We start from the raw sequence: 27,861 nt of genomic DNA, 5'->3' as shown, positions 1-27,861 counted from the left end.
TGTATATGCAGTACCTCATTTCCCTTAGCATTTCAACTGGTTAAACTCAACATGGAAAATACCAACAATGCACATCCCTCAGCTTGAGTGAGATTAGCAGAGAGCTGCTTCCAAGTACGAAAAGTCAACTCTCCACCAACTGCACTGAAAAAGCCCTCAGGCTGGGCTCAGTGGCTCACACACGCATTCTTAGCACCTTGGGAGTATAAGGAAGAGTTCAAGACACACCTGGGCAACATAGGCCTCATCTCAAACACCAAACCGACGATGACATCATCGTCATCTCTGTAGAAGCTGTACCTCAGTTTCAGAGATGTTAAAATGTAAAAACAAATGAGTAGACAGATGCCTTGGAATCAATACATCTGCAATTGTTGTATTTTCAACACAAGAAACAGACACTATGAAGGTCAATTGTTTATTAAAATATGCTAAAAATTATGCATGTTCTTTTGTACTAATCTATATTTTTAGCACCGTGATTGCAATAGAAAATTTCTACATGTAGTTTTTAATTTCTGTGTGGACTCTAACAGACTCACAGATTGTCATAGAAGTAACTGATTTCAACTATCTAGAATCAAATAGAAAGTAAGAGATAGATAGATAGATATAGATAAACAATGTTGAGATGATATCATTTGACCAAACCTGCCTTTAAATTTGCTTATTTGCTTTGTCACATCACCCTAACATTTAAAAAACAACCTTGCTAAAAAGTGCATGCTGAAAGGGACCGGATATAGATCTCTCCTGAGAGACACATCCAGAGCATGTCCAATACAGAGGTCAATACTAGCAGCAAACCACCAAACTGAGAACAGGACTCCCTTGTGGGGAATTAGATTAGAGGAAGTATTAAAAGAGCTGAAGGAGCTTGCAACCCCATAAGAACAACAATGCCAACCAACCAGAGCTCCCAGGGACTAAACCACTACCCAAAGACTATACATGGACTGACCCTGGGCTCCAACTGCATATGTAGCAGAGAATAGCCTTGTTGGGGCACCAGTGGAAGAGGAAGCACTTGGCTCTGCCAAGACTGAACCCCCCAGGGAACGGGATTGTTGGGGGGGCATAAGGAGGATGGATGAGGGGAATACCTGTATGGGGGAGGGGGAGGAGATGGGGGGCTTATGGACAGGAGACCAGGAAAGGGAATAACATTTGAAATGTAAATAAAGAAATATATCTAATAAAAAAAAGAAAAGAAAATCAGGCTCCAAGTAGTTAAATGACTGGCAGTAATTGCTAGTAACTGGGAGAATTTAGACTCTAATAATGATCTCGAGAACCTGAAAAAAACAAAAACCAAAAACCAAAAACACCTCGCTTTCTAAAAACATTAAGTTGCTTCAACCCTACTTTTATTTTTCCTCTCTACCACAGGACATGACACTAGGTACTTCTAATGCTTACGAGGATTAAAGACCAAAATCTGGACACACAGCACAGCTCTCAGTTAGAGTGTACCTTTTTAGCTCCTGTGCACCCAGGATGACAGTATCACTACCTCAATTTGATGGCAAAGCTAGAAAATGTATCTTTCCTGAAATTCTTGAGTGTGGCTTTTTCCACATGTTACTGATGTCCCAATCTAATTCTAAACCTCTCTGCTCTAATAAACAGGTTTTAATTTTTTTCTGCTTGTAAATATTTACTTATAGCTATCTTTGCTTTTATGGCCCCCTTTTCACCAGTCACTAACCTGTAGTGATTTTTATCAACACTGTCAAATTTCCTCCAAAAGATTTAGAATAAGCTCGCATTCTTCACACTCACCTTTATAGCAGCAGAATTCACAATAGCCAAATGCAGAAGTAAATTAAGCAGCAGGTGGATGATAAGCAAAGAGTAAAGCACACAATAGAACATCATTTAGCCTTACAGGAAATTCTGACAGGCTACAAGGTGGTTCCACGGTCTGGCCAGCAGCAGGGGTGTGGGAACTCGGCCCGGCAGACCAAATGCTCAACATCAGTCCGCATCTGCCCAACCACCATCGCCATTGAGGGAAGCTCGAATGCACTGCTCAGGGGATGCGAATGCAGCCTAGAATGGGGGTCTCAGTCTGAGTGAGAAACGGCATAGCTGAGGCTAAATGAAGCTGGGTTCCCTGACTCTCAGACATCCAGACCCCACCGGAAGTCTCAGAGTCAACAGTGAGGGCCCGTGGGCCTGCAAGCATGAGCCAGGGTCCAGGGAAGGGGGAACTCCAGCTTGACTTAGAGGCAATTGTGCCCCTCTGGGGGAGACTTAGAAGATTCAGTTCAGTAAACCAAGGCTTCCTCCATGCCCTCCGACCCCCAATGGCAGTTCCTGATGAGAGAGATAGTTCATGCTTGTCCATATCGTTTATTGATTGTTCAGCATGGAAAATGGGTGCATACCACTTCCTCATTGCGGACCAGAGATTAAATACTTTTTGCAGGGAGGAACGTCCAGGTCAGGAATCTAGTTGGGAATAGGGAAACTCCTACTGTCCTTAGGTGGGTGTTGGGGTTTCCAAACTTACCAACCTTACCAAGTTTCCTGGCATGGTCCATTGCCCCATACTACAACATAGGTGAACCCTAAGGTAAAAAGCCAGTCACAGAAGCTGGTGCTGTAGGCTTCCATTTACATAAGTACCTAGAGTAGTCAAGCTCAAGCAGACAAAAACCAAACCAAATCAAACCAAACCAAGCAAACAAACAACAACAACAACAAAAGCAGTGACTGCTAAAGGGATATAAATGAAAAGTTATCACCTGGCAGATATAGAGTTTGACTTCTGCAAGACAAGAAGAATTCTGGTATTAAAAATGATTAAGGTCGGGCTGGAGAGATGGTTCAGCTGTTAAGAGCACTGACTGCTCTTCCAGAGGTCCTGAGTTCAAATCCCAGCAACCACATGGTGGCTCACAACCATCTGTAATGGGATCTGATGCCCTCTTCTGGTGTGTCTGAAGACAGCTACAGTGTACTTATATAAATAAAATAAATCTTTAAAAAAACGATTAAGGTAATGTTTGTCAGCCAGCTTTCCTATTGCAGTGATGAGCCACTTTTGTTTCAATATTTCAGAGAGTACATTATACTGAGGGGTGGCTCCATTGCTCTGGCTTCTGGCAAGGCTGAGGCGTTGTGGAGGGAAAACACGGTAGAAGAATGTTGTTCTCCTCACTTCCTCTAACCAGGCCCCTCTTCCAAATAGTCCATTTGGCTATGGCAGTGTTCATCAACCCGTGTCATGACCTCTTTGGGCGTTGAATAATCCTTTCACAGGGGTCACATATCAAATATTTACATTACAATTCATAGCAGTAGCAAAAGTATAGTTATGACATGGCATCAAAAATAATTTCATGGTTGGGGGTCACCACAACATGAGGCACTGTACTAAAGGATCTTAGCATTACCTAGGCTGGGAACCACCGGACTACGGACTCAATAGAGGATAAATCCATTGAAGGAGCACCCAGTCACCCCTCCAGATCACCAACAACTTGAGACGGTCAACACATGGCCTTTGAAGCCGTTTTATATCCCATCCATAAATGATGGCTAGTTGTACCTTTTAGGACATTAAAACACTTTAAAAATCTACTTTTGCTGCTATTTCTCCAAAGATTACTTTTTATATTGCAAAAAGGGGGCTTTCACCTTTCCAAGTTTTCAGAAGTTACACAGAAGAGGTAACCATGCTCAATATCCCCATAACTCTTTCAGCAAAATTTGCAGTGGAGGGTCACAAATTCTCTAGCAATGGCTTATTGATCTGTAGTTCAGATGTGTTGATTGCATGCTGAGTGAGACTGTGTTCAAAACCACATGGATGTATGTATTACATCTCCCCGACAGGGACATGTCATGACTAACATCGAACTCTCAAAATCTATGTGGCCCTCAAAGAAGCTAAAAGTTATTATTCTGCAGAAATAGCAGTCTTCAAAAGTTACTTTAGCTATCGAATAAATATTTTGCCCAATAAAAGCGCAGGGACAAAATTTGTGTGTCAGAACTAAAATTTGAAAGAACATCAAAAGTAGGCCAAATTTAAAATTTCTTCAGATAAATATGAAATTTGGTTTTATATTTAAGAAGTTAAGTCCCTTAATACAACATTGACTTAATCATGCCTATTGCGAAACCACTTGGAGAAATAAGAGGCAAGGCATGGTGATGATACTTGTAATGTCAACTCTCAGGAAGTGGAGGAAGATCACAAGGTCAAGGCTAGCCTGAGCTACAGAAGAAGACCCTGTCTCAAAAAACAAAAGCTGTTTTTCGTTTGTTTGCTTGTTTTATCTGACATATTAGCAAGGCTGCAAGGCTTGTTGTTTCTTTGAGCAATGCTATCCTGCCTGGTAGTGCATGCATTTAATTCCAGAACTCAGTAGGCAGAGGGAGGCAAATCTCTGAGTGTGGGGCCAGCCTATTCTACAGAGTGAGTTTGAGGACAGCCAGGGATACACAAGAAACCATGTCTCAAAAAACAACAACAACAACAACAACAACAACAACAACAACAACAACACAAATCACCCAAGAAAGATAAAGACCCAGTCAATAAATCTCAGGGCGAGGCCAAAAAGAAGTGGTCCAAAGGTAAAGTTCGGGGCACACTTAAGAATCTAGTGTCTGACAAAGCTACTTACAACTAACTATAGGGGGGTTCCCAACTGTAAGCTCCAGCTGTGGGCTCTGAGAGAAGGAAGAGTCCCTATTCCCTGGCCAGGCAAGCCTCTTGGGAACTACTTAATTAAGGACTTATCAAGATGCTTTCAAAACACAGGGCCCAAGTAACTTACACCAGAAACACACACGAGGTCAGAAGACAACTTGCGGGAATTAGTTCTCTCTTTCTAATATATGGGTTCCAGGAATCAAACTCAGATTGGCCAGCTTTGGTGGTACACACCTTCATCCACTGAACTGTCTCACTGGCCCCAATATTTATCTGCCTTTGGTATAAAAGGAACTCAGTAAAGATTAGCAAAACTTTGTAATGAGCCCAAACTCTAGTTTCTATGTGAGCCTTAGTATGAGGTAAATTGAGGGGTGATAGATGGATAAATAGGCAGGCAGGCAGGCAGGCAGACAGACAGACACAAACCCACAGACAGACAGATGGGTGTCTTAGTTACATCTAGATTAAAGATGCTGAGGGTCTTACTATCCTGTTCTGTGGCCACATACAATGATATGAGCTGAGCAGGAAAAAATGAGACTGGGATGGTGGAGTAATTGTCCTTCAAGAATGAAGACAAGGTGCAAGCCATCATCACTGAGATTTCTTCCGAGCTCCATGAGCACTTAGGGACGGAAGGAAGGCGGGAGGGTGCCTTGGAGACAAACTTTAGCACACTGTGAGGAGAATTCTTAGTACTTGGAGCAGCTGACAGATCCCGTGAGTCAAGTCTAGGTGGTAGGTTGGACAGTCACCTGTCAAATATTTCACAAAGGGCTTTTCCTAACCAAATGGTTACATGTGACCCACTTCTCCTCTCAAATGCTGCATGGTGACCTTGGGTTGAGTCAGTGGCTTTTACTAAAGAGTGGCTCTTCAACTGATGATTTCCAGGAATGTCTGGTAATGATTGATGGATGGTGAATATTAACCACAAACTAGTTAACAATGAAATCACATTTAAACAATAATGAATTCACAAGCACTGGTGAATTCAGGATAAATCACAAACTATAAGTATACAAGTACTTACAGTATCTATGTACTTACAGTGCAGAGGAACCAGAGTGAAAAGGACAAGATAATGTTAACAAATAAAATGAAGCTTAAGGGGCCGATGAGACGGCCCAGTAAGTAAGGGGATGCTGCTGCCAAGCCTGGTCACTTGAGTTTGATCTCCAGAACCCACGTGTTAGAAGAGAATTGACTTCTCTAAGTCGTCCTCTGACTTCCACATGCACACTGTGGCATGCATATGTGCACATAAATAAGTCCACACACACACAAAGATAGAGAAATAGATGACTAGATAGATGAATAAATAGGTCGATAATAGATAGATAGTTGGATAGATAGATAGATAGATAATAGATGGATAGATAGATGGTTGATAGATAGGTAGATAATAAATGATAGATTGATAGATAGATGATTGATAGGTAGATAATAGATGATAGATAGATACATAGATATATAGATAGATACATAGATACATAGATATATAGATAGATACATAGACACATAGATACATAGACAGAATCATAGATACATAGATACATAGAATCATAGATACATAGATAGATACATAGAAACATAGATACATAGACAGAATCATAGATACATAGATACATAGATACATAGAATCATAGATACATAGATAGATACATAGAAACATAGATACATAGACAGATACTGAAATGTAAGTGGGGTTCAGGGCTAGGACTGAAGGAGAGTTATTTGACAGTCTTGGGTTTCATCCTTGTACTGAAAAATAAAGTTTCACTCAAGGACCCAATTTGCCTTATTAAAAATTATTTATGTAGATTAAAAATAATACAAGTCAGGATCTGGGAGATACCTCTGCAGTTAAGAGCACCTGCTGCTCTTCCAGAGAACCCAGGTTTGGTTCCCAGCACCCACTGGATGACTCACAACCAACCATGTTCTAGGGAATGTGACACCTTCCTATGGCCTTAGCAGGCACGAGTCACACATATGATGTGCAGACATACATGCAGGCAAAACATCCATACACATAAAATAAAGTAGTAATAATAATTAAAAATTAAATAACCCACAGATTAGATATGGTGGCATCCACCTTTGATCCCAGCACTTAAGAGGCAGAGGCAAGTTGATTTCTATGAATGTAAGGTCAGCCTGACCTACATAGAGAATCCAATCAGGACAACTGCATAGTGAGATGCTGTCTTTAAACAGATAAACAAACAAATAAATAAAATTATAAATTAAGAAAATACAAATTCGGGTTGGGGATTTGGCTCAGTGGTAGAGCGCTTGCCTAGGAAGCGCAAGGTCCTGGGTTTGGTCCCCAGCCCCTGGGGGGAAAAAAAAAAAAAAAGAAAATACAAATTCAAAGCTGATCGAGTCTCATATATTGATGATGACTTTAAAAGGTCTTGTATAAATATCACAAATCATTTTAACTTCTGTCAGTATCAGTAAGCCTGCCAGAATTTAAATTTCTAAGGTCAAGCCTACTTTTATGCACCCCCAGGTCATCGGACCAAGAAAAATGTGCTCTATGCAAGTCATCTGAACAATGCAGAAAATGAGGCCTAGCTTCCAGGTCATGCACTAGAAGCAATTGCAAACACCATCAAAACACAGACCGAAATTACTAACTCCTTTAAACAGTGAAACTTAGCAGTGTGGGGATAATTAAAGCGAACTAATGTACATTCAGGCTGGAGTGAAACATGATTTAAGTTGGGTGAGGCAGTGTTGGGAATGTGTCCAACTCAGTAGATGGAAAAATCTCAGCATTCCTGTGTGTGCCTTCCGTGATGTGTATTTGCATGCATGCATGTACCTGTGAGTGTAGAGGTCAGCGGTTGATAGCAGGTTTCTTCCTTAGTTAGTTGCTACGGTTGCTAATGACAACTTAAAGCCCTTCCTACCGATTTACTATTGGTCATTTCATTTCATTTAATTCGAGACAAGTTCTCAATATGCAGCCTTGGCTGGCCTGGAGCTCTCTTTATAGACCAGGCTGGCCTTCCACTTTATTCTCTGAAACGTGTGTCATTACACCTGGGACTCGTGGACTCTACTAGGCTGATTGGCCAGCCAGCTCCAGGCATCCTCCTCCTGTGTCAGCTCCCCCAAGTGTTGGAATTGTTTAGCCTACTGGGCTGTCACTGCAGCCCCTTAAACCCAACAATAATGGCTGGTTTATCCTCCAAAGCGTCAATATGCTTCTGTATGTGTTTATAAAGGGCTTTAGGCTTCCCCCCACCAAGCCCCAGGGCTTTAGTCTTGAACAATATAATTTCTGACTCAAAGCAAACCAACCTCTCGTCCACTGGCCTCTTGTTCCCTGTTACCCTAGCAGTCCCCGTGTTCTTGGAGAAGGAAGCATGTCGGCCATTGGCTATTACTGTAAGCAATGTCCTAGCTGTGCCGTTTCTCAGCAGTGACTAGTCATTGTGGGTTAACCTAACTCTCACACTCAGACTAGTTCCTTTTAAAATAGCAAAAAAATTCGAAACCGTTATTTGGTCGCCAGTATTCTGTTAAGATGAAGCAATGGATAACATACCAAATGCCAGGTTCTACCTTGTAAACCCCTGTTCCAAGAAATCAAGCTCCAGAATTTCCAGGGTCCTTACAGCCCTTACCTATGATTGGAACCTCTTTCTCCAGCTAACGGCAAGATCTCTGTGAGTTCAAGAGCAGCCTGGTCTACGAAGTGAGTTCCAGGCCAGCCAAGGATACACAGTGAGACCTTATCTCAAAGAAATTAAGATAAAATAAAATAAATAAAATGGCCAATAGTAAATAGGTAGAAAAAGCTTTGTCATAGTAAAGAGCAAAAAACAAGAAAACATTTACTGGGGTTGGGGATTTAGCTCAGTGGTAGAGCGCTTGCCTAGCAAGCGCAAGGCCCTGGGTTCGGTCCCCAGCTCCGAAAAAAAGAACCAAAAAAAAAAAAAAAAAAAAAAAAGAAAAGAAAAGAAAAAAGAAAAAAGAAAAAAAACATTTACTTTCTAAGAGGTTTTGCATTTTTTTTAAATGTTATTTTTTGAGATAGGGCTTTGTTATATAGCCTGTGATGAGCCTAGAATTTGGAATGTTCTTCAACTTTTCTTGAACTTAGAGTAATCTTCCTGCCTCTGCCTCCCAATTGCTAGGCTTATAGGCCTGCACCACCTTATCTGGCCACACTTTTTCCAGTAGAAGAATAAACTTATTAGAGACATATTTTTCTCACACACAAGGTTTGAAGACCATTTGAAGTCAATCTTTATTTCCATTCTTCAGTTAATTGGAATCAATTTTCCAATACATGCTTGGATCCTCATCTCACCACGGCCAACCCAAACACCAACTCTATGTAGCCAAGCTGCCCTCACAACCTGGCGACTGGATATTTAATATTAGTTATATCAGGCCTGCCCTCCCTGCCTACTATTCTACACATTCCTTGCAGGATTTTCTCACTACATTTACAAATGTGCTCTTTTTTCTTGTATTGAAAATCATTCTGCTCACCTAGTAAATAAAATATCTTACATCGTTTTTTACAATAGAAGTGTTAGGACTGTGTTGTTCCACAGTTTCCTGTGTTTGTGGTGTGTGTGTGTGTGTGTGTGTGTGTGTGTAAGTGTGGTATGGTCATGAGTATAGCTATGAGGTACTGTGACACATGTGTGGAGGTAAGAAGACAACCTCAGATGTGGGTCCGTGCCTTCCACCTTGTTTGAGGTGGGCACACTAGCCAGCCTGCATGCTTCTGGGACTTCTGCCTCCCATCTTGCCCAAGCACTGGAATTACAAGTGAATGCTACTAAGCCAAGTTTTAATACTGTGATGGTTTGAATAAAAATGGCCTACTATAGGCCCGTAGTGGGTGGCACCATTAGGAGGTGTGGCTTTGTTGGAAGAACTGTGTCACTAGGGCTTGGGCTTTGAGGTTTCAGAAGCTCAAGCTTGGTGGCTCATGGCCACTTCTGCTGCCTTCAAATCAAGGTGTAGAACCCTCAGCTCCTTCTCCAGTATCATGTCTGTCTGTGAGCCATCGTGCTTCCTGCCATGATGATAATGGACTAAACCTCTGATCTGTAAACCAGCCCCAATTAAAGGTTCTCCTTTATAAGAGTTGCCGTGGTCATGGTGTCTCTTCACAGCAATAAAACCCTAAGATATATGAGTTCTGGGGAGGTGAACTAAAACCCTCGGCTTATACTGCAAATGCTTTACCCACTGAATTACCTCTCCCAACCCAGATCCATTGGTAATTCCTCATTGACACCTGTAATCGGAAGGGCTGATGTGCTAATTAGTTGAGCAGACATGCTTTTAACGCCTAGACACTTATATCACACATTCACTATGTACATTAAATGCCCTTACTATATATTTCCACCTGGCCTTCTCTCTTGACCTCCTCTGGATTGTTTTTCCATGTTTACTATACAGCAGTAATACTTACTTTCCATAGGTCAACGCTTGGACATAGTTATTATTATATACGGTAAAGAAACAAAAACACTGAACGTTTTCTTCAATAATTTCTACTATATAGAAAAACTACTTCTGGGCTGGAGAGAGGGCTCAGTGATTAAGACTGCTCTTCCAGAGGTCCTGAGTTCCATTCCCAGCAACCACATGGTGGCTCACACCATCTGTAATGGGATCCGATGCCCTCTTCTGGTGTGTCTGAAGATAGTGACAGTGGACTCATATACATACAATAAATAAATCATGAAAAACAAGACCACTTCCACCTAATGAGTTAGTTGTCCACATAATTATTATGGGACATTTGCCCTGGGCTGGGCTGCAGACAAACGCTGTGGTAAAGATGCAAACATGTATATCCAAGAGAAACGTTGTCTGCTGCCTCTCATCCCCGAGGGTTCTAGCTAATTCCCAAGTGCTTTTGGTAGAAGTGTCTGTCCTCCACAGCTGTTTGCAAATACCTCATTAAACATACTGAATGGGCTTTGGTTTTATTGTTGTTTGTTTGTGCTATTCCCTGGATTTTATAAAAATATTTTCTGGGGCTCCCCCCACCAAAATTGCTTTTTTTTTTTTTTTTTTTTTTTTTGCTAAGGATTGAACCCCAGGCTTCATGCATGATCTTCTACTGAATTTTACCTCTAACCTGTCATTTTAATTGGCTTATTCATTCCTCTACTCATTATTTTTGAAACAGGATTTCAAGTATTCCAGACACCACCGAGCCTGGTTTTGTGCAGGCTGGATATTGAACCCAGAGGTTTGTGTGCACAAGACACACAGTCTTCCAATTGACTTGAATCCCTCAGTCTCAGTCTCTCGTTTTTAAGAGAAGAAATCTCCTATTCAGAGGTCACCTGTTCAGTAAAGATGTAAACTATGACTGCTTTACTAAAACCTAAACGTTTATTATATTATTCTCCTTATTCTTCCGCTGTCATTGAACCATGTGGTGAAGTCCCTTATGACACTATGACAGTAACGTTACCACATCACAGAAGGGCTCGTGTTTATGTTTCTAACCTGGTTCTTCCAACACACTTTAGGGCTTTTGCTTTCAGAAAAAAGAGAAACAGAAACACTCAGCCTTTTTTAAAAATTGGATATATTTCTTTATTTATATTTCAAATGTTATTCCCTTTCCCAGTTTCCTGTCCAATAGTCTAACTAAAGGCCCAGATTCTGATGTGCATGTGATCTAAGCACTTTAGCAAGATGCCTGCTACTTTGAAAAATACTGAGAATGAAGTGGGTCGTTCTGCTCTGCGTTCTGCTCTGTGGTGCTGGGACTTCAATCTTAAGCACACTAGGTAAGCACTGTATCAGTGAGCTATGTCCCCAACCCTGAAAATAAGTCTTAATGAAGAAAATCATGAAACAACCTCACTAAGTAAACTCCCAGAGCCAAGGCCATGCTACCATTACACATATGATTTACTGTTGCTTCTTGTTTTTAATTTTAGTTTTTAAAAAGGATTTATTGTTTTTATTTTGAGCCCAAGTGTTTGCCTATGTGCATGGATGTGTCGTATGTGCCTGCAGTGCCCTCAGAGGCCAGAGGAGAGAGTTGGATCAGTTGGAACTAGAATTACAGATGGAGGTGAGCCACCATGCAGTTGCTGGGAATTGAACTCAGGACCTCTAGAAGAGCCAATGCTCTTAACTGCTGATCCCTGATTCATTTTTTTAATGAGGCAGGGTATTGTTATGTTGCTGAGGATGGTCCTGATCTCCTGAGCTCAAGTGCCTGCTCTCCCCAGAGTCCTAAGGGGCTAGGACAAGTGGCTCTATTTGGTGATAAAGTCTTTTCCAGTGAGCCTCTTATGTTAGCCAGTGGCTTCCAGATTACTATTCGACACTGTGCTTTTGAAAGTTATTCTAACTGAAAGCTGCTTAGCCTTCAGAACTGATTAAAGGGGTGTCCTTGTTCACCCCACAGAGAGGAACTCTATTTTCCTTTTTCCTGCTCTGCCTTCATTAGAGCCTCTTATTCTTGAAACTCAAAATGGGGGGTGAGAGGACCATGACATGGGAAAATCTGGGGGGAGACCAAGTATCTTGGCTAACCACCCAAGAAGCCAGGACAAGGGTTTTTTTTTAGAGCAATTTAAAAAAGAAGAAGAAGAAGAAGAAGAAGAAGAAGAAGAAGAAGGAGGAGGAGGAGGAGGAGGAGGAGGAGGAGGAGGAGGAGGAGGAGGAGGAGGAGGAGGAGGAGGAGGAGGAGGAGGAGGAGATCTTGTATATTCTGTGTTTGGTGATTAGTGGAAGACATTTTCCCGTGTTGCATTTAAAAGGAAACCAATCCCCCATGGCTCAAGCGAAGCAGGCTCCGATGCCTCTTAGTTCATCCGGATCTTAATGAGAATCACTCCGAGGTGTTTCTTCACAGGAGCAAAGTCTAAAGCAACAGTATCTCAAAAAATGAACAATGATTATGCGGGGAACAGTAGGCACCATTTCAGGAGCAAAAGACAAAGACGGACTTCATCACGGGCTGTTGGAAAATGAGAACTATTTAGGTTGAGGACTGGCTCTGGCTGCATTATTCATTATACGAAAGTGTGTTCCCCCAGAGTCTGACATGATCTGGTTGGGAAGAGCGTTTCGTATCTTTGATGTCAAGGCACGGAAGAATTTCTCTAGTTCCAGCTCTCCTGTCAGCAGCTATATGAAAATGCATCTCGGGGAAGACTTGAGGCCGACTCCAGCTTGTCAGCCAGCGACACTCTGCATTTTGAATGGATTCAAGAAAGGGCTGTGTTAGAGAATGGGCTGAGCTCTGATTCACGTCATGATTGCCAAGAAAGCTGTGCTTCAAGCTTCCCTTCCTCATTTTTTTCTAACCTAACGAAATGGATTGTTTTTTTCTTTTCATGATGGAAAAGGATTTCAATGGCTTTTAGCACTAATTTTTATTGAACTTAAATGTCACTGACCTCTTTTTCATTTCGAAACCTATTTTATTCCCTGGTGGAATGTGGGACTGGAAGTCCCACCCAATCAGTCTTGCTCACACAAGCTTCTTCCTCAGCCTGTTTATTTCTCTGTGTACAGGAGATTGAAGCAAGAGCCCCAATGGAGAGTATGGCATAGGGCTGCTATGTATAGTTGTGTGAGCTGTGTAGTCCATAACCAGTACAACCATATGCAGGAGCCTTATCTGTTGAAGCTTTTCCCCAAAGCTTGCCTACACATTTACATATCAATATGAATAAGGATTTTTTTTCATATGCACATATCTTGACTTGGTTAGCAGACTAACAGGTCGCTTAACTTTCTTTACTTAGAACCAGTATTTTACTAAAAAGGAGAAAAAAGAGAGATGAATCTTGAAGCACATCCTCTCATTTTGGACTACATAACTAAGCATAAATAAAGACAGTAATGTAATGATAAAAAATACATGTGCAACAAACACACACATTACATGTACACATGCATACACACACAAACATATACACATAGACGCACATACAAGCACATAGACGCATGCACGCGCGCGCACACACACACACACACACACACACACACACACACACACACACACAGAGCAAATAGAGAAATGAGGTGAGATCTTTGGCTCAAACAGTCAGCTGCCACTGAGGTTGCATCCAAAACCCACATCTGGCACCAAGGTGGTGACTGGAGGCATCGGCCATGTTCTTTCCCGGTGAGTGCTGTGGTCAGGCATGCTGGTGGCAAATGACCAAGCCCGTGTCATTGTGTTCAACCAGGGTGCCTCATCTGCCAGGGAGCTAGAGCCACTCTTGGCTGTCCTGTACTGTGGCAGAGGCCAGTACGTACCAACCTCTCAGTCCCTAAAGCCCATAACGCAGCAGGAGCGATTGACAAATAGAAGGTTTTCTCCACAGCCTCGCAAGGCCAAGTTTGCTGTCTCATGTGATAGACGACCCTGAGAATATCAGAAGAGACAAAAACAAGCAAAGGCCGACTCTGGAGCTACAGTGTATTTACCATCAAAAATGAAGTGTTGGCTGCAGGCAGAGCCTTCCGTTCTCAGAGACGGACGGTCTAAGCCCTCGCAGGTGATTTCCCACTTGGCCACACACTGATCTACTTGTCTGCACATCGGGAGACAGCCTCCAGCTATCCAAGAAGGACTTGACTCTGTTCTTCTCCAAGTCTGTCTTGGCTGTCTGTTCTGTGTGTCCCGTGGGTGTGTTCAGATCTGTCCACAAAGACAAAGCCCACGTTGTCGCAGGGAAATCATTCTAATCATCTATTGTCTTATCTAAGTCATCGTCGTTGGAAGCGCTCAACACTGCCCCTGGGAGCTTCCAGGAGCACAGGGTCTTGGTGCTGGCTCCGGAACTCAGCTTCCAACGGGGGCCACAACCAGCTTCTGTTTCTCGAGCTGCACTTCTGCCCAGGTGTGGATCTGGATGCTGGTAGTTTGGTTCTCCCCTGCCCCCACCCCAGCTTTTTACTCAGAGCTCCTGATGCTATACAGAGAAGTCCATCCTTGGAGTCAAGCACATCAACTCTAGTACTGTGTCTAAGTAATGATGAGGTCTCAAAGGCTAAATGGTCCAGATACTTCATTCTCAAAATAGCCTTTAAACAAATGTCCCCTTGCAAAGGGTCCTGAACAAACTCACCCATCTGCAAACTCCAGTTTTATAGAAGACTGCCGTAATCTTAGCCCAGGCACTCACCGCCTCGTTCCACTACTTAGAGATGAGGCAGATGGATCACTGTAAGTTTGAAGCCAGCCTTTTCTACAGAGTTAGTTCTAGGACAGCCAGGGCTATACAGAGAAACCCTATCTTGAAAAAAAACAAAAACAAAAACCAAAAACAAAAAAACAAAACTTCCAGATTTTCACGTTTCTACAAGTCAATGGGAGAAATACTACTTAACAATCTTGCTATCAAGCCCTCTCTCCAAGCCCTCCATAAGTTATGAAACTATTTTCCTGGGTGAATGCCCCCGCAGCCAATACCTTTTACCTTAATCTCACCAACCAGGGGCGCTAGTCTGTAAGAACCTCACAGGAGCCCGGTTGTCTTTACAGCCCCGGCCTTGACCTATCGTCATGCTCAGGTTCCACAGCCTCACTCCCAAAATGTACTAGCTAGCCTGGCCTATGCCTTCCATAAACTGATATTAAGACTTTTCTCTGAGTAAAAGAAGGGGAAGCCCCAATGAGATGGCCATAGCACTTACTTTATTAAAGCCATAAACAAAACCAAGAGTGGTGGCCCGGGGCTGTGACCTCAGCAAAATCAGGATCAACCACACAGTGAGTTCAGTCCAGATTGGACCAGCTACATGTGACCCTGTCTCAAAACAAAACAAAACAAAACAAAAAAGCATAAAATTCTTTCTCAACCCCCACCAAAAACCCAAACAGACAAATAAAACAAAACCCCCAAAGGTTGGAAATGTACCTCAGCGACAGGGTTTTTAGTAACATTTGAGGCCTTGCCTATCTCCAGCCTAGAAAGGAAAGAGTGAGGGGGAGAAAGGAGAGGGGAATGGGCAGACCACGGAGACATAATTGATTTATTTTATTTGATCCGAGGTATAAAGTTTTGAGGTTTATAAGGATCCTGGTGGGAGTCATTTCACGCCTGAAGTGGGCTTTTCATTCTCTCATGGTGCTGGTATTTCTAAATGGGCTGCGGGCCTCCAGTATGTAATTTATATCAGCATATGGCTGCGCTCACAGGTTGCCTTGCCGTAACCAAATGTGTGGTTAGCGACACTATACAAGCTTATACCTGAGCAGAAGGGCTGTCAGAGCTCATATCAGCACCATTTCTTCTATTTAAAGAAATTTATTATTAACTAAGGGGGGAAAGCAAGATTTTTATCATTCAACAGATTCCTCACCTGAAAATTAAATGTATATGTTAATGTTTATTGACTCATTGGGCTACTAATTCCAAATCACACTATAATCAGATAGAAGCACAAACCTGCAATCCCAACGCTTGCAGGATAAAGGATCGGAGCTTAAGGCTGTTTGCAACTACGCAGCAAGTTGAAGGCCAGCCTAGTACATGACATCTTCTCTCTCTGAAGATGCCAGAAGAACTGTGGGCAAGATGTTAGACTTTTTTCTAGAGAGGTTAGAAGTGGGCACTCAGTGGCTAAAAGTGGGTACTGTTTACTGGACAGTGGTGGTGGGTGCCTTTCGTTCCAGCACTCTGGAGGCAGAGGCAGGCTGATCTCTAGGTTAAAGGCCAGCCTGGTCCATAGAGTGAGTTCCAGAACAGCCAGGACTACACAGAGAAACCCTGTCTTGAGAAACAAAGCCAAAAGTGGGTATAACTCTCGTAGGTAGAACCATTCAATTTCCCAGCACCCACATTAGGCACTTCACAACTGCTTGTAACTCCAGTTCCGGGGACCTAATGCTTCTGGCCTCGGTGAGTATGTGAACTCATGTGCACATATCCAACACACATATGTAAAATTTAAGATCTAGGAATCTAAAGCTGGTAAAATGACCAACATCTTTAGCTCTTAGCCAGTTGGCATGTACTTTAAAATTCAGTGTTATAAATTAGGTTCTCGGGGCTGGAGAGGTGGCTCAGCGAGTAAAGAGCACTGACTGCTCTTCCAGAGGTTCTGAGTTCAATACCCAGCAACCACATGGTGGCTCACAACCATCTGTAATGGGATCCGATGCCCTCTTCTGGTGTGTCGGAAACAGCTACAGTGTACTCCTATAAATAAAATAAATAAATCTTGTTTTAAAAGTTATAATAAAAATGAGGTTCTCTTATGACCTAGAGCTTGCTAAAGTCTAAGTCTTTGGGCTTTCCACTTATATGAAAATAATAATGGTTTGTCTATCTGTTTAGAGAAAAATGTCTCAAAAGGCATCTTGTTAAAGAAAAGATTCCATGGTGAAACTAGATCGGGAAATGCCGAGTCAGTTAACCTGCTTCTTGGCTTCCCAAAACCTTTACCTAACCACCGTGTCCTGGGAATCTTTAGACAATTGCAGCATGCGGCGTTTCCCCTGTGTCATGTAATGAAAATCCAAAGATCCATGACACTGATGTTTGACAAGTGGTTTTGGCCTTGCTGCGTAAGTCCCTTCTCGTGCCCAGGTCAAATGACTGTTATGTGGGTCAGTAACAAGATGGAACTCTAAAGGGTCAGTGGGGCCAAGAGTTTTAATTATCAGTGGGAGAAGGAAGAGGATTTAAAACTCTGTTCCTTTTTACTGCTGCTGCTGCTGCTGCTGCTGCTGCTGCTGCTGCTGCTGCTGCTGCTGCCTATCTTTAGGTGAGAAAACTAAAGCTTTCCTTCACTTAGGAAACCAAATGCATTGAGGGTGTGGCTCGGGAGGAGAAGCACTACAGACGCTGCTGGGGCCAGCTCTAATTCTAGAAAGGACACTAACAGTTTCCATGTTTTAAGAAAGTGAAAGCAACCCAAAGGAACTTTGAGGCTGCTCTAAGGGGACTCTTGGGGGCTCTTGAAGCAGTGGTGTGAAAGCTACGGGGTTTACAGGCAAAGAGGTAAAGGGAATTCACTGGAATCAAAAGAAAAGAAAATACAAAATTAGAAACAAATGTTGCTATTCGCTAGGCATGGTAGCACCATCTGCAATTCCAACACTGTATAAAATTTCCTTTATTTATTTGTTTGTTGTTAAGGCAAATATCTTATCCCAGAGTCTAAACTGACCTCAAATTTGCAGCAACACTCCTCTTGACAGCCAGAAGTATGTGCACGAACTACCAGGCACAGCTAAGAGTTCACGTTTTAAAGAACATTTTACTTAATGAAAAAGATAATCCAGATTTTCTTTGGTGGATTTGTTTTATTATGGACAATAATCTTAAAGAATCTTCTGAGTCTTTTTATTTTAGTTCCTTTAGGTTGCTGTAACAAAATTCCTGAGGCTAGATAATGAATAAAGATTATAGACTTGTTTAGCACAGTTCTCATATCCTGGGGCGGAGCACAGACAGCATCTGCCCGGCTTCTGGTACCAGCCTCATTGCAGATGGCGGGAGTGCTTTTGAGAGTAGAGAGTGTTTGTGGAAGAGGCTGAGGCGTCAGAGGTCCCCTTGGTTTAAAATAGCCTGCTCCTGAGGAAACTGCTCCAGTCCCAAGAAGGCCACCTCACTCCCAGGCCTCCTAGTCTGGTGCTTGGCCCCCTAGTGCGGCGGATCCAAACACTCTTCCACCCACGAGGGTGCAGCCCCTTGACCTAATTCTCTCTTAACATCCTTACGTTGAGAATCCAATCTCCACGTGAGTTTCCGTGTGGATAAATCATGCACGAATCATGGCAACATCATAAGTTAATGGAAATGTCATGTAAAATTTTCCCGATTAATGTCAGACGCTGGAAACCCGTATCAGGTTTCTTTCCTTTGTCAGGTTTCAGAGCATTTTGAACACTCTTGTCAGTGACTAATGGAATCCTCGATGAGTGGATGAATGAAGACACTCCCTTAACAGTAGCTATCACTGTGCTCTTGCTGCAGCTCTGGAAGGAGTTTACCCAGAGCCCTCTACCTTCCTTCCCCGGGGCCAGATGAGTTACCACAGTGGGCAGCAGGGGTTTTCCTGAAAAAGATCCCTGCGCTTCCACGGCTGGCACTAACTCAAGTGTGCGCAGAAGTGACTGGGAGTCTCCTAAATATATCCCACCGAATTCAAACTGAATTCAGTATCCTCAGTTTAACTTCCCCATAATCCGAGTTCCCAAGTAGCCTTGCTGTTCCAATAGTGGCAGAGAAGCTTATGTGAAAAAGTGGAGCATTACTGACAGCAGCAAGAGTGTCTTCATTGTGTAAATCTGACAGGAACATATGACCGGTGAATATATTACCAGAATCTTTTCCTCACTAAGTGGAAGCTTTTTTTGGGAGGGGGGGGGGATGTCTTATGATGTAGACCTGGCAAACCTGGAGCTCTTGCTCCCTCTCCTTCCTCTCCCTCTCCACTCCCTCTCCCTCTCCCCCTTCTCCTCCCTCTCCCCCTCCTCCTTCTCCTCCCTCTCCCCCTCCTCCTTCTCCTCCCTCTCCCCCTCCTCTCTCTCCCCCTCCTCTCTCTCCCCCTCCCCTCCCCCTCTCCATGCACACATACTTGTAGCGACCCCCCGCCTCTGCCTCTCAAGTGCTGGAAGGCTGTTGTACAGTTGTACACACTGCATCTGACTTAATGGGGGCTTCCGATATATGTCTCTTTCCGGTTCGTGACTGGAACATACTTTTTTTCCCCCTCTATGTTGTTTTCTTCCTGTTTGGAATCACTGTGCCATCCTAAAGATGAGACACCCATCTTGTGACCACAAAATGACAGTGTGAGAGTAAAAGTCACATGCTAAGACACAGCCGCAGGAAACCGGGGGTCTATGTCACTGTTTACCTTCTGACTTCTTGGGATGTGAGAAAAAAATTAAAAAAGGGGGGCACATCTGTCATTTGCTGATGAGTGCCCCTCAAATTGAACCATTTCTCATGATAGAGATTTTGGACTAAGGATCCAGGGACAGAATGTCTTTAACAACCATCCACGGAACTTCTAACATTTTTTTTTTTTTTTGGTTCTTTTTTTTTTTCCGGAGCTGGGGACCGAACCCAGGGCCTTGCGCTTCCTAGGTAAGCGCTCTACCACTGAGCTAAATCCCCAGCCCACTTCTAACATTTAAATAAATGAGTTGGTCTATGTAATAAATAAGCATCGTCCCCATATGCCAACCTATCCCTCATTGACATTTTGCAGTTAAGAAATGTTTGAAGCCTTAAAATTGTACATCTACTAGTTGAGTTAATTTTAAATTTAATTTAAATTTCATTGCAAGTATCTGGTGGCATAGGATTGGGAGTGCCGCTCAGAGCATTTGTCCAGGGCACACAAAGCCCTTGCTTCAATTCCGAATACTAAAGGCTTTCAAGTCTGGTTATGTGGAAATTTCACTTAGGATGCAATACTGATTGACTTAAGGCCATTTTCACAGTAGTTTTTTATTTCATGTATCTTCATTTTCCTCCGTGTAAACCAGAATAAATCATTAAACACCAATGATGTAGATGAACCTGTTGCAAACTTCTTCACATGACATGAATAGCGTCTCACATTTCGTTGCAGTAAGGTATGTGGGTGGGCCTTCATGTGCATATTAGAACTTTATAAAATGAGATTTTTAAGTCTGTCCAGTCACTGCTTAAGCCACAGTGTTTTGGGACTCTCAGACGGACGCTTCAGAACTTACCTTCTGTGTCAACCGCATGGATCGGATACGTGAGTTTCGTCTGGCTTTTCCTTACTCTCTGGTACTCTCAAACTTCAATGATTTTTTTAACTTGTGTGTACTTTGTGTGTGTGTGTGTGTGTGTGTGTGTGTGTGTGTGTGTGATTATGAGTATGTGCATGCACCACAACACATATGCGGAAGTCAAGGCCACCTGTTCTCTCCATGTATCACATGAAATCTTTGGTCTGAGCTTGGGCTGTCGAACCATCTCTCGGGCCTTCAGTTATTTTTATTTTCTGTTTCATGGTATGCTTTTGGCTCCCTGTTCCTTGGCCCTGTCATGACTTTAATGATTCAGTCTAATGTTCATGGTGACATCCAGTCTTCCTTCCTTAACATGTAGAAACATCCTTTGATTGTAGAAAATACTATTTCATCCTAAATAATTCAATCTCACACTAGACATGGTGGCACATGCCTGTGAATCCCGCATCTGAGGAGTACAGACAGGAGGATCATTACAAATTGGAGACCAGGGGCTGGAGAGATGGCTCAGTGGTTAAGAGCACCGACTGCTCTTCCCGAGGTCCTGAGTTCAAATCCCGGCAACCACATGGTGGCTCACAAATTGGAGACCAGGCTGGTCCGCATACCAAGTTCCAGCCAGTCTGGGCTGCACAGTGAGTCCCTATCTAAACAAACAAACAGCAAAACCCTACAGAAAACCAAACCCTGAGGAGATTGCTCAGTGGTGAGAACACTTGCTGCTCTAGCAAAAGACCCATGTTTGTGTCCAAGGACTCACACGGTGGCTCATGACCATCTGTAACTCCAGTTCCAGGGGATCGCTTTGGACCTCTGAGGACACCAGGCATGCACACGCAATGTGCACACATACATTTTGGCAAATACCCAAATAAACAAAGTAAAAAAATGCCTACCTACAGTAAATACTCATTCATACACTCATTTACTCATTCATTTTTTTAACATGCACCTCTACATAGCAGGCACAGTTCTTAGTACTTAAGATAAAAAGTTTAAATAGAGCAACAGGTCTCTTGTTCTCACAGAGGTGCCATTACAGCAGAAGCCGAAACAATAAAAGATGCTATTTTGTTTTAAACCAGGAAGGGATCTAGAGACTAGCAGAGAGCTGACCTAAAATTCGTGATTCAATTAGTTCAAAAGCCAACAACTCAAAAAAAAAAGCCCCCACTTGAATGAAGTGGTCTTGGGGGCTGGAGAGACGGTTCAGGGGTTAAGAGCACCGACTGCTCTTCCAGAGGTCCTGAGTTCAATTCCAGCAACCACATGGTGGCTCACAACCATCTGTAAAGAGATCCGATGCTCTCTTCTGGTGTGTCTGAAGACAGCTATAGTGTACTTATATATAATAAATAAGTAAATCTTTTGAATGAAGTGGTCTTGGGCACTCTTCCCTAAAATATTTTTGTGCTTCAATTCATGATATTGAGATATTTGTTTGTTCTGCCCTGCCCCCACCCCACCCCAAACCTTGAAACAGTGTTAGTTTGTAGACTATGCAGTCCTTGTTCAACCGGAACTCACTATGAGGACAAGGTATAGAAATACCTCTGCCTCTGCCACCGGAGTGCTGGGATTAATATCACACACCCTACCCTTAGCCTAAGACAGTGCTTCAAAAAGATATAGCTGTGCCAGATGTAGTGTCATATGCCCTTAATCCCAGCACTCAAGGCAAGCAGAGCTCTGTGAGTTCAAGGCCAGCCTAGCATACACAGTGAGTTCCAGGACAGCTACATAGTGAGACATTGTCTCAAGAAAAATAAAAATTAAATTAAATTAAAAAACCGAAAAGCTGTAATTGCTCATAAAGGGCTTTGAGTCCTGAATATGTTTAAGACCACATGCTTTTAATGGCACAGGTTCAGGGTACTAAATGTGGAAGAAAGAAAATTTAGAAATCTTACCTAGAAGCCACCTGGATTACTGGGTCTAACATTTAAGACCTCAGCTTCCAAAAGAGTGGCCCTTTAGATGCCTAGGCAAGGACATCGGTCTCTAAGATGGACAGATGGAGGCAGGTGAGGGCTGCGGACATGAGAGTACAAAGAAAATACCCAGCAATGGGTGGGCTGAAAGAGGAGGGTGCACACAATGGCTTGTCGGCGATTTCCATTGGAATTAACCTTTCCCGCACCAACTCAACAAAGAAATATCTGGATTTAATAACTCCATTCTTTCATTATTCATAGTTCATCAATTGTTTAAGAGAGTGGCGTGGCCGTTGCGACGAAAAACGATTTCAGAGTAATTGATCCTTTAAGCCCCATGACTTACAATGACAAAGTATTCCTGCCCACACTCCCTTGCAGTTGCTTCAAAGTGACTTTTCTTTCAGTCCTGGGCTTCTCTTAGCCCAGGGGAAATCAAAGAGAAAGTAAGCCTGATTTCTAAGGAGGTCACTGTATGCATTTGGTCAGGATATTCTTGTGCTGTACTGGGTTAATCCTATACACACTAGGAGATACAGCATCTCTGGCCCCTACACAAGATCAGGATGATTCTCCCACATTGTTATGATAGTCGGAAATTTCCTGAAACACCCCTACCAGAAAAGGGGACAGAATCATTCTCTTGATAATAATCACAGGTAACGGGAGAGACAAACATCCTCCACATCCTTTCTACATGTGACATTCTGTGACAGGAGCTGTGTTTGTTGCCAGTGCTCTGGGAACACAGAGGGGTCCCTCCCTGAATCTGATGGTTCTCGAAGGTATTTGAGTGGGGTTTTCCAATAAAAATATTCCAACAGTGTCATTCCTGCTGAGAACATCTGAGCACGTTCTCCTCTGGGTTTACTTGTAAAACCTGAGTCATGCTCCTTTGAATTTGTTCAACAGAGGGAACATTCTTCCTTTGGGACAATCCTGGAGTCACTTATAGCCAAGCCTTGTGCATAAGATGAGTGGACAGGGGGGGAGATGATACTATTTTTAGCTGAAAGCACTTTTACAGAACACAAACTTAGGAACTGACGCCTAGCAGTTTTGAGATTATGGGAAAACACTTGGTTCAGGTTTTAATAAGGACTATTGGTTAATTTTTCCTCATATTCTCAGTTTCACGAAGTTGTGTTTTTGCGAGGCACTGTGGATACAAAAATAAATTACGGTTCCTGGCTTTAAGGAGTCTATTATCTGGTGAGAGGTCTGGACAAGGAAACAAATTGTTGTAACAAAGACATTTAAGTGCAAGCGAAAGAATAATATCTTTTGGTTGTAGGTCCATGAGGAAGTTAGTCCACCATCCCGGACTAACAGGGGGTGGGTGGAAGCTTGCCAATGGAAGTTGAAATGTTAATCTAAGTCTTGGATGTACAGTTTGAATTGACTTTGGGAGGAGTGGATGATATTCTAGGCAGAAGCAGAGACACAGCCAGAGACGGAAAGGACTGAAAGCATGATACGCTTCATGAGTTTTTGGTTGTTTGCTGTCTGGAGCATATAGTATCTGTTGGGGAAGTGAACAGGCAGGGTCATTTGTCACAGCACTTCCTTGTGCCATATCCGGGAATTCGGAGATGAAGGATGGATGGCTACAGTGAGTTTAAGGAGTAGAAATGATACTTGCTTTTTAAGTGATTCTAGAAACAGAATGCAAAGTGGTCTGTGGGAAGATGACCAGCGTTAAGAAGCTGGGAGGGATGGGGGAGGTGGGGAGGTTCTGAGTGGAGAGTGGAAGGCTTTAACAAATGGTAACAATTAACTATGAATCAGGAAAACAAATCCATTCTCCTCAGGATCAGCACAGAGCATTTGAAAAGCCAGCATGAGCTCACAAACTTTACACGTTGCTTGTAAGATCATATTCTAATTTAGTAGAAAATGAATGGAATGTTTAATGGAAGGCGCCATTTGGAAGTGTATGTTTGCCTTCTAACTAACAATGCTAACGACTTTGCAGTTTGGGCTATTTAAGTGTATTTATAGTTCTATAGGTCAGAAAAAGACCTGAATCTATCCAAGGAGTTAGCATCTCATTCCTTATTGGATTCTCCAGGTAAGCATCCATTTTCTCGACTTTTCTAGTTTCTGAAAGCTTTCTTCATCCCTTGGGTCCTGGCCCTTCTTCCAGCTCCAGCGCTGAGAGCATCACATTGTGCCCCATTCTTCTGTTACCACGTTTCTGTGACCAGAGTCACGGAAGGAGCTCTGCTTCTTTGGACTCCTAGTTAGATTGTCCCTCCCCAGGTAATTCTGAAAATCTCCTCATCCTAAACTCTGTGACTTTAACCATATCTGGAAAATCCCTCATGTCAAGTAAAGTACAAATTCCTAGACCTGGGGTTTGAAGCATTGATATCTTAGTAGAATATTAATTTCCCCACAAATAGATTAAAACAAGCAAGCAAGCAAGCAAACAAACAAACAAACCAGTTTAGGGCCCTTCCTAAAGAATAAATCGATAACGAATCAAGTTTCTTTGCGTAGACACTAACTAAACTACCAAGACAAAAAAAAAAACAAAAAAACAAAAAAAAAAAAAACTGAAAAACACTTTATCTAACAGGCGGTGATAATACCCATAATAGCTAAAATATCCTTAGATATAAAAAGCATCCATAAATCAATAAGACAAAAAAAACCCAGTTAGAAAAATGGGCAAAAGATGAAACAGATGATTTAGAGAAGAAATAAAAGCAACCAATAAACAGAGGGGGGAAATTAAATTTCAGCTATCATGGAATAAAATTAAGAATTCACACAGATACAGTAGATCTTTAAATAAAAACAAGAGGCTCATGAAATATATTCAGAATAATAGTTTCTTTGGCGATGAGGTAGAGAGAAACTTTAATTGGAAACATTAATATTATTGATAGATATCTTTGTTGCTTGTGGAGTGATAAACTCAGAGATGCCCATTTTCATTTTAAGTGGCATTAACGTATGACGTGGTTACTTTGTCAACCTGACACAATCTACAATCACCAGGAAAGAAGGTCTCAATGAAGAATGTCCACATCAGGTTGGACGGTAGGCAGGTCTGTGTGTGGTAGCTTATTCTGATTATGTTAATTGTGTCGGGAAGTCCTGCCCACTGTGGCAACACGATTCCGAGGGCGGAGGCTCCTGGACTGCATGGCAACAGGAGACGTAAATTCAGCTCCAGCATGCATGAACTCATTCTCTGTGCTTGACCGTGGATGTAGGGTAACTAGCTGCTTCCAGGCCCCGCCCCTTTGCTTCCCCCCCCCCCCCCCGCCACGATGCGATAGCTGGTGAGCCTATTATAACTTCCTACCACCTAGGCTTCCTATATTGAACTGTTCCTTCTTCCCTTAAGCTGCTTTTGTCGGCGGATTTTATCACAGTGACAGGAAAAGGAACTAAGACAATATAAATGTTCCACTTATTTTTCTTTCTGTATTCGAAATTTCATGTTTCTGAATGGGAAAGCGGGTTTTTAAACTTCCTTTGAAACTACTCAATAGAAACAATTTAAGCATACAGAAAAGTTGCAGAAGGATGAAAAGAAATCCCATATACCGTTGGTCCAGAAATTTAACCGTATAGCGATTTTTTTTGGGGGGGGGGGGATCCATTGCTGGTTAGTGTGTTGTAACTAGGTGGTATATTTTTCTAACCTCTTTTAAATTTCAAGCACTAGCTTTGAGTTTGTTAAGACTAAAGGGAGTTTTCTCTAGCGCTCAGCTTACGTGAGAAGCCAGGAGCTAGCTTCATTGGACCAGAGAGCGAGCTTTCAAAGCTGTAAGGAGATGAACTGACTTGACAGGAAGGGGAGGGAGGAAACGTGGATCAGTGTGTATAAAGAAGGGAGGAAAGCCAGCAGATGCACACAGGGAAGTAGAGAGGGGGACCCAGACCGGTGATGATTCCTCCATGCTTGAGGATCAGCAGTGTGCTTGAAGATCCAGGACATCACCTCACTGTGATAAGAGTACAAGGCCTGGCTCAGTTTTCTTCATTTTAGGTTTCACAGATGCCACCAAACGCTCAGGGACTTAACATTTTCACTGCATTGCTTAATTCCGTGCTCAAGGGGATTCACGCCAATCAAAGTCACCACACACAGAACGACGCTACTTTCCCTTTCGATTCTGATCATTTCAGAATCTCGGTGGCGAAGCTTTTACATCACAGACTTTGAAGTCTTGTTTCAAGATTACGAAAGCTGTCGCCTGTCTTGCTGCCGACATTAATCCTTCCAGTTTCTGCGAAAACAGCAGAGGCAGTGGCAGGTCTTTCTTGTTTCAGTTCTAGTCCAAACAGAAAGGTCCTTGTGCCTGAGATTCCACACAGACTGAGTTGGCCCTTCCTTTAAGTCCTCACTCTCGTTATCAGAGCTAATCATGTTTGCACGGCCTGAACTCTGAACTTGCAGGTGTTTTCATTAGGCTTACAGCGTGGTACCTCAGGAATTTGTCTTCTCCAACTTTGAACTTCATGTTAAAGCCAAAATTGCTTCCTCCTACCAATGTTTCCATGCCTACACACTCCCTCTAGCATGACAAGTGACTCATTTGTAGAATTTTACATCATTAAAATTCAGTTTCAAATCTTTGTCCATATAATGGCCCCTTCTTTCTTTTCTTTTTCTCTGTCTGTAGGTTCATGTGTGTGTGTGCGTGTGCAAGTGTGTGTGAGTGTGTCTGTGTGTGTGAGTGTGTGAGTATGTGGGTGAGTGTGTATGTGTGAGTGTATGTGAGTGTGTGTGTCTATGTGTGAGTGTGTGTGAGTGTGTGAGTGTGTGTGTGTCTGTGTGTGTGTGAGTGTGTGTCTGTGTGTATGTGTCTGTGTGTGAGTCTGTGTATGTGTGAATGTGTGTGTGAGTGTGTGTGTGAGTGTGTGTGTGAGTGTGTGTGTCTGTGTGTGTGAGTGTGTGTGAGTGTGTGTGAGTGTGTGTGTGAGTGTGTGTGTATGTGTCTGTGTGTGTCTGTGTGTGTGAGTGTGTGTGTGAGTGTGTGTGTGTGTCTGTGTGTGTGTCTGTGTGTGTGAGTGTGTGTGTGAGTGTGTGTGAGTGTGCGTGTGAGTGTGTGTGTGAGTGTGTACACATGTCCACAGGTATATAGAGGTCAGAGGACAACCTCAGGTTGATTCTCAGGAATCACCCAGCTTATCGTTTGGTTGCTTTGGTTTGTTTCTGACACTAGGTCTCTCACTGGCCCAGGGCTCTCCCACTCAGCGGGGTTGGTTAGTCACAGACAATCCCCCCACCTTACAATCTGTCAGCCCTCCCCAGCACTGGGGTTATAAGCACTTACCACATGATTTTTTATATACCTCATATCCAACAAGAAGAATTGCATGGACAAAATAACTGTGACGATCATCTCAGCATCTGAGTTTCTATGGCAAGAGCTACCTCTTCTGACACTGGCACCCAAAAGGCAGACATGTTCTCCTCCTGGGTAGAAGTTCCTCTAAGTAGTCCTGACGCGTGAGTAACAAAATTGGTGTCTAGAGCAAGTCGTGTCAGCTTGTTTGTCTAATTCTCTTTC

This window comes from Rattus norvegicus, chromosome 3, assembly GCF_036323735.1.
Source record: "Rattus norvegicus strain BN/NHsdMcwi chromosome 3, GRCr8, whole genome shotgun sequence".
Classification (NCBI taxonomy): domain Eukaryota; kingdom Metazoa; phylum Chordata; class Mammalia; order Rodentia; family Muridae; genus Rattus; species Rattus norvegicus.
This window is presented reverse-complemented; position numbering follows the sequence as displayed.